Below are 12,881 nucleotides of genomic sequence, written 5' to 3' on the forward strand. Positions count from 1 at the left end.
ACATTTTTAGACACACTGCGGTCAACATTTTTTCTTTATCTGTGGAACAGTGCTAAATTACATTTTAGGAAAATGAAAACCGGCTTCTCATTTAGACTGTTTCCATCATTTGTATTACAGTTTCCATTCTTTTCATTGTTAGCCTACAAAGTAAAACAGCTGTGAAAGTCCAAAGGCTTAGTAGGTTTATGGCTCCAGAGATAAAGGAAAGGAAACAGCCTTAAATCTGTAAATGATAATGCACAGTAAAAGAACATTGAATTCTCCGAGCCCAAAAAGCATGTATGTCCATCTGAAGGTAAAGAATAGAGAGAGAAAACTTGCTGTGTGGGATTTCTTAGGGCCAAAGATGGATGAAATTATGGAAGAGCCAATGAAAAGAAATTTCTGAAGAAATTATTGTGAGATTGTTTTATAAAGCACTACACATTACACACGGGGGGGGGGGCGGTTAAGTCATGTTTTGCTTGTCTGTAGTAGTAGTATCAGTTACTGAATAGAGAGGAGAATACAGTGTCAGTATAGAACAGATTGTGCTTAGGGCATACCAGTCCTTTAAGTTTTATTATCTCTTCTGTTTCACTGTCCAGTAACTGATTCTGTCATACAATCCAACCAAATTTGTCATACCTTTACTTTGTATGAGCATGAATTCCACCCCCTTTTGGTCAAAACCCGCGGTGGTGGTGCTGCGGTAGCGTTGTCGCCTCACAGTAAGATGCTGTCCGGTTTGATTCTCAGCTAGAGCGTCTTCTGCGTGGGGACATGCGTGAATGGGCGTACCTTCGTGGAAGGTTGTGCGTCAGGCCTGGCAAGCCGGTATGTAAAAATCAACTGCCAATTATTAGCGGACCGGAGTTCCGCTGTGGCGACCCCTAACCGGGAAAAGCTGAAAGACACAAACAATCAGTAAACTGACAGTAAAAATATTGGGAGAGTTCTGGTCGACTGTCTGGCACATCAGTTGCCTGCAGGATAAGTCAGCAACCCTATATAACATCTTACATTTTGGAAGTTTCTCCTTTTCCCCCCTGGTGTGGGATCTTGGAGGTAGTATAGGTGGGAATACTGAGGCGCAGAAGACGAGAGTTTTTCTTTAATTAGATGATTTAGTGTTTGATGTATGTGCAATCAATGGACTGGGAATTGATGATAGCTCCTTTATCCTTTGTCATATAACCAATGGCATTTTCTGTCCTGAATGACTTCTGTATTTCTTTCTGGTTCATATGATATTCTTATCCTTGTTCTGCTGTGTTCTTGTGTACTGATTAGATAAAAAACACTTTTTTTTAGCATTTTGCTTGATTGCTTTGCACAAATGACAGTTTTGATGTTCCCTTAGAGCTCCTTCATCCTTTCTCATGGACTGTCCTTAGTGGGCTTTCTGCGGTATTCTCCCAATTTGCTCAAGTCATTGAATACTTTTAATTTGGTCCTGTTTCACTATATGGCTATACTAACTGATGAAAGTCTCATCATAGCATAAATCTGTCGATTCAGACCCCTTGAGTACTGGTATTACGAAACATTTTCTCTGATGATAATGGAAAGTAATTCACCTCTTTTCTGCTCATCCTGTGGCAGGGCACCGCAGTGGCAAGGTTATGAATGATGCATCTTGGATGAGATGATTAATTTGGATCAGGGCAAGCAGGGGTATTAATGGACGTAGGAAAGTCAGAGGCCATCAGCTTGCCTGCTGATTTACTGGGCAGAGCTAACAAATCTGCCGTTTTATAAAAGCACATTTGACATGCATTCTGACTCCCCATACAAGTGCACTTTAGGAGAAACCAGTCATGAAGTACTGGTGACATCCTTCTCATAAATGGAGTGGTACTGGCAGCCATTAGCCACAAAAAGAGAGAGTAGTAATTAACACACTGACTCACAAGGGCTTTCAAATGCAAAAGGTATCATATGTGCACACACAAAAAAAAAAAACATAAAATCAGAAACATGCCGTTTTCCTTCAAAGGATAACTATGCAGTGGCTATTTACAATACTGAAGAAGAGATTAAAAAAAAATTGCTGCTTATGTTTTGGAAAACCATAAGAAAATGAAAAAGAAAGAAGATGAAACCACATTACAGGTGCTAGTCATAACAGTTATCCGAACAGTTCCATATGCAACCTATTATACACTTAGTAACTAGCCACAAACGGAGATCAAGAGGGTATACCGCATGGCTAGTAACATGATAACCCACTGCCCAGCCTTTCATTTTAGTTAACCCTTTGTAACACTGGGATCAGTTTTGTAGCAGTTCCTTTTTTTTTGAAGCCTATATTTAGTATTTTTCCTGCTAATGGAAAAAAAAAAATGAAGTGGAATTTGGAGCAAGGCACTCCTAAGTTAGAAACTGAAATAAAATTTTGCTCAGCTATCTATGTCACATGAAATAATGGCATCATAATCATGTTCCTGTGCTATATGCAGTTATTATCGCTGTACACATTGCTCTTAGCCTATGTCTCCTGCATTTTATGTCAGGCAATGATTTACTGAACGGTTTCTGTAAGGAAAAAAAAATCTGTTAAAATCAAGTTCCTACTTTTAGTATTTTTTATCTCCCCCCCCCCCCGCCTTTTTGTCTTTAGTTATAGATCCAGTGATTTTCAGTGTATAAAGAAGAAGGCAACTAGGTTTCCTTCCTGCTCTGCTTGAAATCTGCCAGGTCAGTCCCTCTCTGCCCTGCCTGTACTATTTACCTTCACAACATTCATTCTGACTTTACTCCTCAAATGTGGTGTTATTAGAAGGTGGTTTGGTTCAGCTACATAATAAATATCCTGGTGAAATGAGTTGGTGCACAGCTGCTGACTGGTGAAAAGACCAATCTTATCTTCATTAACTGTCTCTGAAAGTGAGCCGTTTTTTTTTATGGATTCTAGTTGTCTTTCTTGCTGCTCATCTTTTTTGTTGAGGATCTGAGTTGCAGCACAGTAAAATTTATTATGAATGTGTGTTCAGGCACATTCACGTATATTACCTGTTCACCCCCCCCCCTCATATTAAATACATCGCAGTATTGTCAGTCTTCATCAGATATTGCTGAGAAACGGTAATTCATTCTCCACCCCTCGTAGCCAGGAGATCTGCCCACCATGTAACATGCAGTTTAAAATATGAGCACACCAGTATGTGCTGCTAATGCCATTTAAAAGCATCACCAATCTAATGTTACAGGCACATGTACTGCAGACCTTTTTATAATCTAGAGCTTCTCATTTTTGAAGTCACTGTATTGAAAGATTTTTCCACCACCGCAAGGGACGTGACTGTTGCATTCAATTTTGAGCACTTTTAAACAGATTATATCTGGTACTGCTTGCTAAGTATTTTACCAGTATTTTGAATACTTTTTCCATGTTGATCTCGTGAGAGAAGGGAACTCTGCAGTGTGAGGTTTGTGTGTTTGCCTAAGCTTGCTGATACTCAAGGTTCCTGTTTTTTTTTTTTTTTTTTTTTTTGTGGGTCCAATTTGCATTATTTTTAGTGGCACCATGTAGCTTTTATTTGAGTGATATTACACCGTGCTGCCCTATGTACAGCTCTGCATTAACTCATGTTAGGTAGCAACCACTGGATGCCTAGTCGACTCATTCGTGACTATAGTACCATTTATTTAGTTTCCCTATCCATGTTTATATGACTGGTGAAACTGGCACTTGGTGCAGAGGGTTAAGGCTGTGAGCTGCAGTTCCTGAGGTATATGGTTTGATTCTCTCAGCCCTTATTTGCATACTGTGTGACAATGAGCGAGTCACATAACCAGACAGTGTTTAGGAACAACAGGGAATTTGGGCTAGGCTCCTTAATAGCCCCCTGAACTGCAAGCCTATTAGCTACCTAAATTGTTCCTTGTTACACCTGCAGCCCTTATAGGTATACACTGCTAATTATGAATAAAAGTAGCTCCTTTGCGTAGGCAGTTATTGCACAATTATAATTCCTAAATTCTACAGCTCTGCATTCTTAACTCTATGCAATACAAATGTAGCAGATGCCATCAAAAAAGCTGGGTAAAACAAATTGTATTTACCTTTTATTAAAGTATGTGGTTGATCTGCCAGTACAGATGTAGGACTGCATAATGACCCCAGCAGTAATCAGGTGAAGCAGGACTCTTGCTTTCAGTAATCATTTATGATGTGGTAGTAGCAAAAAAAAAAAAAAAGCATTTTTCATAGGTTCATAGGTTCATAGGTAGGTGCTAGGCTATCAGCCCTGGGGCCTATACAAGCCCAGCCAAAAAGGTACGCTGGCTTTTGCCACCCAAGAAAATTATTTTCCTGTGTCACTGTCGAGCAGAGCCACAGAGCTGATCCCTGGGGTGAATTTCCTACTTCCCATCCAATCATCAAGATTTTTCTTGAAGAGTGCTAATGAGGAGCTTTGTTTGATATAGATAGGTAGTTTATTCCAGAGTATGGGAAGTCTCTGGGACAGGAATCTATCCCTCCGGCATGTTCTGTTTATTGTGGTGACAAGGTTTAGGTCCCTAGAGCATGTCGCTCGGAGGGATTGGGATTTCTTTAAGTGGAGCATGTCCAACAGCTCTGGGTTTGACATAGCTTTGTATGTTAGGCAGAGATCACCTCTGAGTAGGCGATATGTGACGGAGTAAAGCTGGAGTTTTTTGAGACGGTCTGCGTAGGGCATCTGTTTGAGGCCGGTAATACTCTTTGTGAGGTATTTCTGTGGCCTTTCCAGTTGTAGAAGTCTTGTGAGGTACATAGCTGTACTCTATAATGGGTCTAATGAGTGATGAGTAGATGACTGTTTTCGTAACTAGTTTTGGAGGATTTTATCAGGGATCGCAGCTTCTTACTAAGGCTGACCAGGGAAGGAAGCTCCTCCACTCATGGGATTTTGCTCTCTTTTGCAACAGTTTCTTCCTTATGTTGTACAGTTTGTTTATGGCAGGGGACCACCAGATTGGCTTCCTTTTTTTTGGAGGATAGCATCTTGGTTCTGTTTGGGATAGCACGATCCATGCACTCATGTAAGTGCTTATAAAGTGCAATTGTGTAGGATTCAGTAGTCGTAACTGTATTGTCCATCTGCATGGGTTTCATGAAGTTCACCACTTCTGTCTTAAGAAGCATGAAGTTGGCTTTGGAGAAATTTTTTACCATGGTTTCCTTAATGGGGGATGGGGGCAGGATGTGGTTATCTAGGGTAATTAGCTTATGGCCAGATCGGACCAATGAGGCATTGACTTCAGGTGTGGAACACCGGTCACTCATGTTGGTAATGACTAGATCTAGGATATTGTTGCCCCTAGTGGGGGTGTGGATAAGTTGATCCAGGGCATTGGAGTTTATGAATTCCAGAAAGCGTTGAGCGAAGGAGTTGGTACATGAGTAGTTTACCCAGTTAATGGTGGGGTAGTTGAAATCGCCCATTATTAGGGTGTTTGGTTGAACCCTAATTTTTTCCTGTACATCAAGAAAAGAGGAGTGGGAATACTGGGGCATGGTGGGTGATCTGTAGCAAGCTACAATTTGGATTGCAGTTTTGCCCAGAGTTAGTTGCATTTGGATAACCTTGACTGCATTATGCTGTGCAACTAGCCTGGAGATGTGGATATCCTTAATGAATATGGACACACCTCCGCCTTTGGTGTTCTGGTCCAGGTTACAACGCCGAAAAGTGTGGTTTGAGTTATAGCCTGGTAGTGCAGGGGTGCTCTCTGGAGCCTTGAACCAGGTCTCAGTCACTGCACAGATATCGATGTTCTCCATTTTAAGGAGTGCCTCGAGTGAGTGCATTTTGAGATTTAGACTTCTAGCATTGAGTAGCATCATTCTCAGTTTTTGCTTGCCTGTTCCTGTTATGGTGGTGAATTTGTCATTTGAACCTTGTCTAAAAAAGGCACTATAGGGGCGGCAAGAACCTTAGCCAGTATCTGGAATCCCAGGGGTGACAGGTGCAGGCCATCTCTGGCAAAGCATCGTGGTCTGTTGACCATGTCATCCCAGGCAGACAGATACTAGATCCCTTTAGAATGGCACCAGAAGCTTAGCCATTTGTTGAAGTCAATCATTTTGTCCTTGTACTGCGGCATCATTCTGGGTGATGGCAGAATGCTACTCAGGGCTAGGGTCATACCTGCCTGGGCTACAAGATCGGAGAGCTCCTCCATGTCTCTTTTCATGTAGTCCAGGGCGGTATGTCTCAGGTCATTCACACCAACATGGACAATGACAGAGTCATATTTGTACTTGTTGTGGAGTGACCTGAGTGCGTAGGTTATGTGGCGGATCCTGGCACCCGACAGGCAGCTGACAGTAACCTTCTCCTTGTTTAGCCTGGTGAGTGGGGCATCAGTGTGCCTGACTATAGAGTCACCTATGACTAGTGTGTTGGGTACTTTGTTTTGCCTTATTGGTTGTGGTTGAGTGGCACACTGAGTCTGCGGGCTATGTGTCATTTGAGTTGTGTTGGGGGGTGAAGATTGCTTGTATTTCTGCTTTGGAGGTCTCTGTTGCTTGAGCAGTTTATTATTGAGAGCCTCCGCGAATGTTTTTGTGTTTCTATGTGTGGATTTTGGTGGTGTAGATTTAGTGAGACTATGTGATGAGTGTGGTGTCGTGCAAGTGTTTACGTTCTCCCCTTGACTGTCAAGTTCAGTCTTGATTGGAGAGAGCTTTACCTCCAGTTTGGCTAGATAAGTGCATCTCTCACAGGTTGTAGTGTTGGGTGGTAGGAGGAGAGGGTTGTTTATGTACATGAGGCAATTTCTACATGGCCCCAAGATGCCCAGATTCATCAGATAGAGAGGAGAGAACACTGAGAGCTGAACCTTGGACATGCCTGAATAAAAAACAATTTTCCTCTAGAGAAGTGAAGAAAGTGAGTACAAGAGCTGTTTTTCTCTAAGCAAGTGAGGAAAGTAAGTATCAAAACTGTTTTCCTCTAGGTAATGAGGGAGGTTGAGTGCTGTAGTAATTAGTAGGTTATTTAGTGCTTACAAGTTCTGAACAAGTGCTGATCACAAATAAGCAAATTCAAGTGCTAAAACTAAAAATCTGTATCTGGACTAAACTAGTTACAGGAAATAATTTTCTAGTCTTTTGCCGACACTTAACTGTCTTGGATCACTTTGAAGTTGAGGATGTTTCAGGCCATTGCCTTCTGAGTTGCAGAAATATCACAAGACCATTGAACCAGTTAGATTGTGAGGCGTCAGGGCAGCTCCAGAATGCGGTGGCTGGAATTCATCACAGTTAAGTTCCCAGGTGCTGGCAGCTTCAAATGTGCAGATGCTCCAATGTTTGTAGACCATTTCTCTTTCAGGCATGTTTTTTATTTTATTTTTCTTTCCTGGCACGAAACCAGGTAACAGTACACACTGCCCACAATATAATAATAAAGATGTTTGCATTGTTTTACAGACAATAAAAGAACACTACTGGCAAACTTTTATTAAAACAAACAAAAAACAAACAAAGTAACATTGTGAATGCTTTCATTCCATTACTTTTACAACCTCTCAAACTGCTGGAAAGAAAGCACTTACATTGTTGTTGTTATTTTTTAATAAACTGTTTCATAGTGACTTTTCCATTAGTGTTCTTTTAGAGTTTATAGCATAGTTGGCATACTTTCAACTGTACAGGATTTCACACATCAACCCTGATTTTTTTTTTTTGCATCGTATTTTTGACCTGTCCCTCACAACATATTTTGCCTCTCTAGTAAATGACTGAGGAATGTCGGTCAGTAATGCCAAATATTAGTTTTGTACATCTCATTGTTCAAAAAATGCACATTTATGCAAAACCACCTGTTCTCTTAACTTTTTACATGAAGCAGAGTAATATTTAAAACATCTGTCTGATTTCGGGCCTTTGCTCCTCACATATTAGTTTTGGCTGAGCTAAGAAGTTTAGAGCCCTAATAGTTGTGCTGTAACACTAAGGCAAGAGTGCCAGATTTTAAATATTTGCCATAATATCATCATCAGCTCCCTTTTCCCCATTTTTCTACATGGGGTTAGGGTATCATGTTAACTGTCACCATCTCTCTCAATTCAGTGCCACACTCCAGCCTTCAGTCATGCCTGTCACAGATATTCTTTCACACAATCCATTCACCTCTTTGCAGGATGTCCTGGTTTCCTCTTACCTTCTTCCTGTCTGTCCCAAATCATCTTCTTCCAAATATCTGCCATAATAATTTTTTGTTAAATACTTAACCTAGATAAAGTATTTATGGTATTTCACAGTTTCAAATGAAGCCTTTACATAATGATACAAAAGTTGTTGCTGATACCTGCTCTCTGCCTGTTATCAAATTGCAGATATCTATACTTGTTTAATAATATATGCATGAATATCATATTTCTGTAAATAACTCAGGTGTTATCCACCTGCACACATTGTGGAATAACATTTCACATGCCCACTCACGACAGAGGTCAGGAGTGGCTTCTCTAACAAATGAATTACTTGGTTCCAGAGAAAAAGCGAGTTATTTTCAGAAACTAGTATGAATATATGCCATATGATAGTTATATTAAAAACCTTAGTCAGAAGGTGTTTGTATGGTACACAGTGCTGGAAAAAACTTGCACTGATAGAAAATACACTGCATTGCAAATATTTGCATTTATTTCTCCACTAAATGTGCAGATGTGTAAAAATTATAATTATGCAAATATCTGAAAAATGGAGTTAAATCAGCTAAACAGTTTTTTTTAGCAAATTGAAGATGGCATCTGCATGAACAAAAGTCACACTGATATAGAAAACCGTCCAGTCAGGAAATCTACAGGTGTCAGAAGGTGGGAAATTCTGCTCAAATTAAGTAGTAATCAGTTAAATTCTGTTGCAGCAGTACTTCAGCTAATGTGGTCTACACTACACACTTCAACACTGTCCTCAGAATGTTTACAGTTAAATGTGACAGAATCCTAGAACCTTACTATTATAATGTCTTCGGCAAATTAACTAACTTAAAAGTAATGGAATCCAAGAACTTTACTATCGCAATGTTTTTCCCTTCTAAAAAGAACAGAGATGTGATCCACAAGAGCCATCATTTGTATACAGTAATTGCAAATACTTAAGCCCCCACCATCCTATAACCTCCTCCAAACTCACATTAACTGTTCATCAGACTTCTGTGCATCACTGGGATATCATTCGCCCTTACCTCACTTGTTGCCTGCCTACTAATAATAGTCTACCTTTATAGGTTCATAGGTTCAAAGGTAGGTACTAGGCTATTGGCCCACCTGCCTACATAAGCCTAGCCAACAAGGTTCCCTGGCTTACGGCACCCAAGAAAGTTATTTTCCTGTGCCACTGTCGAGCAGAGAAATAGAAGTGATCCCCGGGATGTCTTTCCTATTTCCCATCCACTCATCAAGATTTTTCTTGAAGAGTGCTAATGAAGAACTTTGCTTGACATAGATGGGTAGCCTGTTCCAGAGTATGGGAAGTCTCTGGGACAGGAATATATCCCTCCAGCATGTCCTGTTTATTGTGGTGACAAGGTTTAGGTCCCTAGAGCTTGTAGGAGGGAGAACAGTGGCCTCGTGCTCACTTACAACCTGCTGATGTTACCAGCAAGTGGGTCTATATGTGACACATGCAGATATTTAATTAAACCAAAGGCAAACCTTTCAACATCATGGAGGTAAGAAACCTCATTACCCAAGCAGCACATCACTAGCGCTGGACTTTTTTATATTCAGGTACTGAAAAAATCTATACCAATCCTCAGACTACTGTGGCATTTTACTGTTACACTCAGACCTCATAAACATGCAAGACCCAAGCTGCAGCTCAGGCAACAATACCACTTCAATGAACATAGGTCCCCAGGTGGCATGCACATGACCCATGAAAACCAGGCTCTGCTACCCCACATACTACTCAGTGAGGCTCAAAAAGGATAGAGTTGCCATTAGCCGCCTCTTAAGTGCCAGAATTCATAATATCACTAGGGCATGCAGGTCCCTTTACCCTAAGTATTGCATACCACATAGGTATTTCTCACATGGATGTAAATATGTGTTGCATCTCCTTTGAACATATGAAGAGGGATATGGTGGAGCTCTCAAAGTGTCATTACGATGCTGGCAAGTAAATAGTCTTAAGCAATATATTTCCGTCATCACAAATAATGCTACAATACAAATAGATGATAATTAATATCAACAAATTTATCTGTTAATGGTGTCTTTCTTGGGCGATCGAATGTGTGTTATACTGGGTGAGGAAAGTTGATAAACCTACTTGCTTTGTTATGGATGGTATTTATGTCTTCAGCAGGATTCTGCATATCACATGAGATATTTTTTGTCCCATAATTCCTTTTTCAGGGAGTACCTGTCTCCCACATTTGTCAGCATAACTAATTCAAATCAATTGCTCACCTGTGTGGAATACAAGGATGAAGCCCTGACTGTGATCCACATGATGCAAGTTTGAATAGTGGCTCAGGTTTGGAAGAACTGGACAGGAGAGGGTGTGAGTGAGCAGCCAATGTCTGCTCACCTGTTCTTCGTGGACAGCTTGGTGGTTGCAGATTGTCAATCACCTCCATGCAAGTGGAGACACTAAGGCAGTAAATATAGCAGATGAGCTTAAAAACAGGTGACACTGACCCACTCCGTGTGTGTAGAAGCATGTACCCCATTAAAGGAGGATGTATGCATTCTGCTGTCATGGGGGTGCTCACATCTGTCCCCAGGGGCGAGGGTCAGGGCCACAAGCAGAAATGATCTGATGGCTGCCAGAATGGAGGGTGTCTTTGACTGATTCTCATCTCTCATGGAATAAGAGAGATGGTGGAACAGGACACACCGTGGGAAAATTAATGGGGCCAATAGATTACAGGGAGATGATGGTCAGCAGACAATAGGGAAAAAAATCGCATTAGCCCAAGACCAGTGTGATACTGCTCACTGCTAGATGCTAAATCAAAAAGTCGTCCACCGTCAAGTCTTTCCTGTCCCTCGAAAGCATAGACATCTGCATAGTCACAGAAACATGATTCCAATATGATAACACTCCTTTTGCTCCTGGTTTTATCCCTTGCCACTATTTCAGATCCTAAAATGAGGGTGGTCCGGCCTCTGGCAGAGGTGTTAGTTTTTACTTAAAATTCTATCACCTTCTGCTTACTCCAACTATATAAAGACTTGACTCTGTGCATATCTTGATCATTACAGGTGCATCCACCTTTCATATCATGGACAACTGCAGAGCTCTTATCACGATGGCTATGAATGGATGATTACAGAACCCCTATTATGCTGCCTATAGACCATGAATGGATGATTACAGAACCCCTATTATGATGCCCATAGACCATGAATGGATAATTACAGTATGCCTATCACGATGCCTGCAGACCATGAATGGATGATTACAGAACCCCTATCTCGATGCCTGCAGACCATGAATGGATAATTACAGAACCCCTATCACGATGCCTGTAGACCATGAATGCATGATTACAGAACCTCTATCATGATGCCTATATATAGACTGTAAATAAATGATTATAGAACCTGCCTCATGATTACTACAGACCATGAATGGATGATAACAGAACCCTTATCACGATGCCTGCAGACCATGAATAGATTACAGTACCCCTATCACGATGCCTGTAGACCATGAATGGATGATTACAGTACTCGTATCACGATGCCTGCAGACCATGAATGGATGATTATAATACCCCTATCACGATGCCTGTAGACCATGAATACATGATTACAGAACCTCTATCATGATGCCTGTATACCATGAATAGATGATCACAGAGTCTCTATCCTGATTTATTTAAGGTAGTATTTATAGTCTGAAGTAGAATCCCTAATTATTGAACTGAATACAGTCATCCTGGACAATTTCAACTATCCATCAATAAAATGAATAGCATACGCCAGAAAATTTAAATTTTCACAACAGTTCCTGGGTATCGCCAGTGCTTACTGTAGTGATCAGTTATTGCCTACACCTACTAGGTATCAAAACTTTCTAGATATGGTTCTCTCAAACTTGGCAGCATTATGCAAATATAGAGAGTTATGTCCTCACTGGTCAAATCTGACCACTACAACATGCTATTTTACATGAGGTTTATGGTGAAAAACTCTTGTCTGTCTGCAAACCTATTGAATCTGCTGGGCCCTTTGTCTGTATTCATATCATATTGCTAAGGACTGGAACTCCTTATCTCTATCCATCAGATCCATTCTCTCTCTCCCATCTTTAAAAAACATTATGGAAGACTTCCTAGCCAAAGGCTGACCCTGTTCTTTCTCAACACCAGGATAAACTATGTCCTTAAATATGAACTTATAACTATTCATACTTTACATTTTCTTACTCTCTCCTGTTCACTCCCTTACTTCTGTCAGTTTCTCACCCCTGGCTTTAATGTACTATAATATAGACCACAAATTCTCCTCTTCTCCACAATATAAAACAACTCTGACCACAAACCACTGACTAGGATGAAAAGGACAACCAGGAAAACCAAATTTCTTTTATTCTTCTAGCACTTCAGTGTTTCCACCTTCAAGGAATATCAAGCAGTAAAATTGTAAACCAAACTTTCTTATATACTACATTCAATTAGCAGCACATGTCTACTGATTACACAGCAGTTTATCTTAAAGCAAACATTTCCAATTTAATTCATTATTAAGACCTTAATAAAACCCCTAGAAAAATAATATTTCTAATGCATTTTCCGCAGAAATTTAAACACTTCCTGTTTAACTATATGCCCCTAAGGCAACACAGTCGGGACAAATTTTAGTCCCAAACTTAACACAGAAAATTGTTCTTGAGTCAATTCACATTGGGATAAATTCAAAACTATATTCGGTTCAGTACATAC

This window comes from Protopterus annectens, chromosome 9.part0 (assembly GCF_019279795.1).
Source record: "Protopterus annectens isolate FY-2018-M chromosome 9.part0, PAN1.0, whole genome shotgun sequence".
In the NCBI taxonomy this organism is placed as follows: domain Eukaryota; kingdom Metazoa; phylum Chordata; order Ceratodontiformes; family Protopteridae; genus Protopterus; species Protopterus annectens.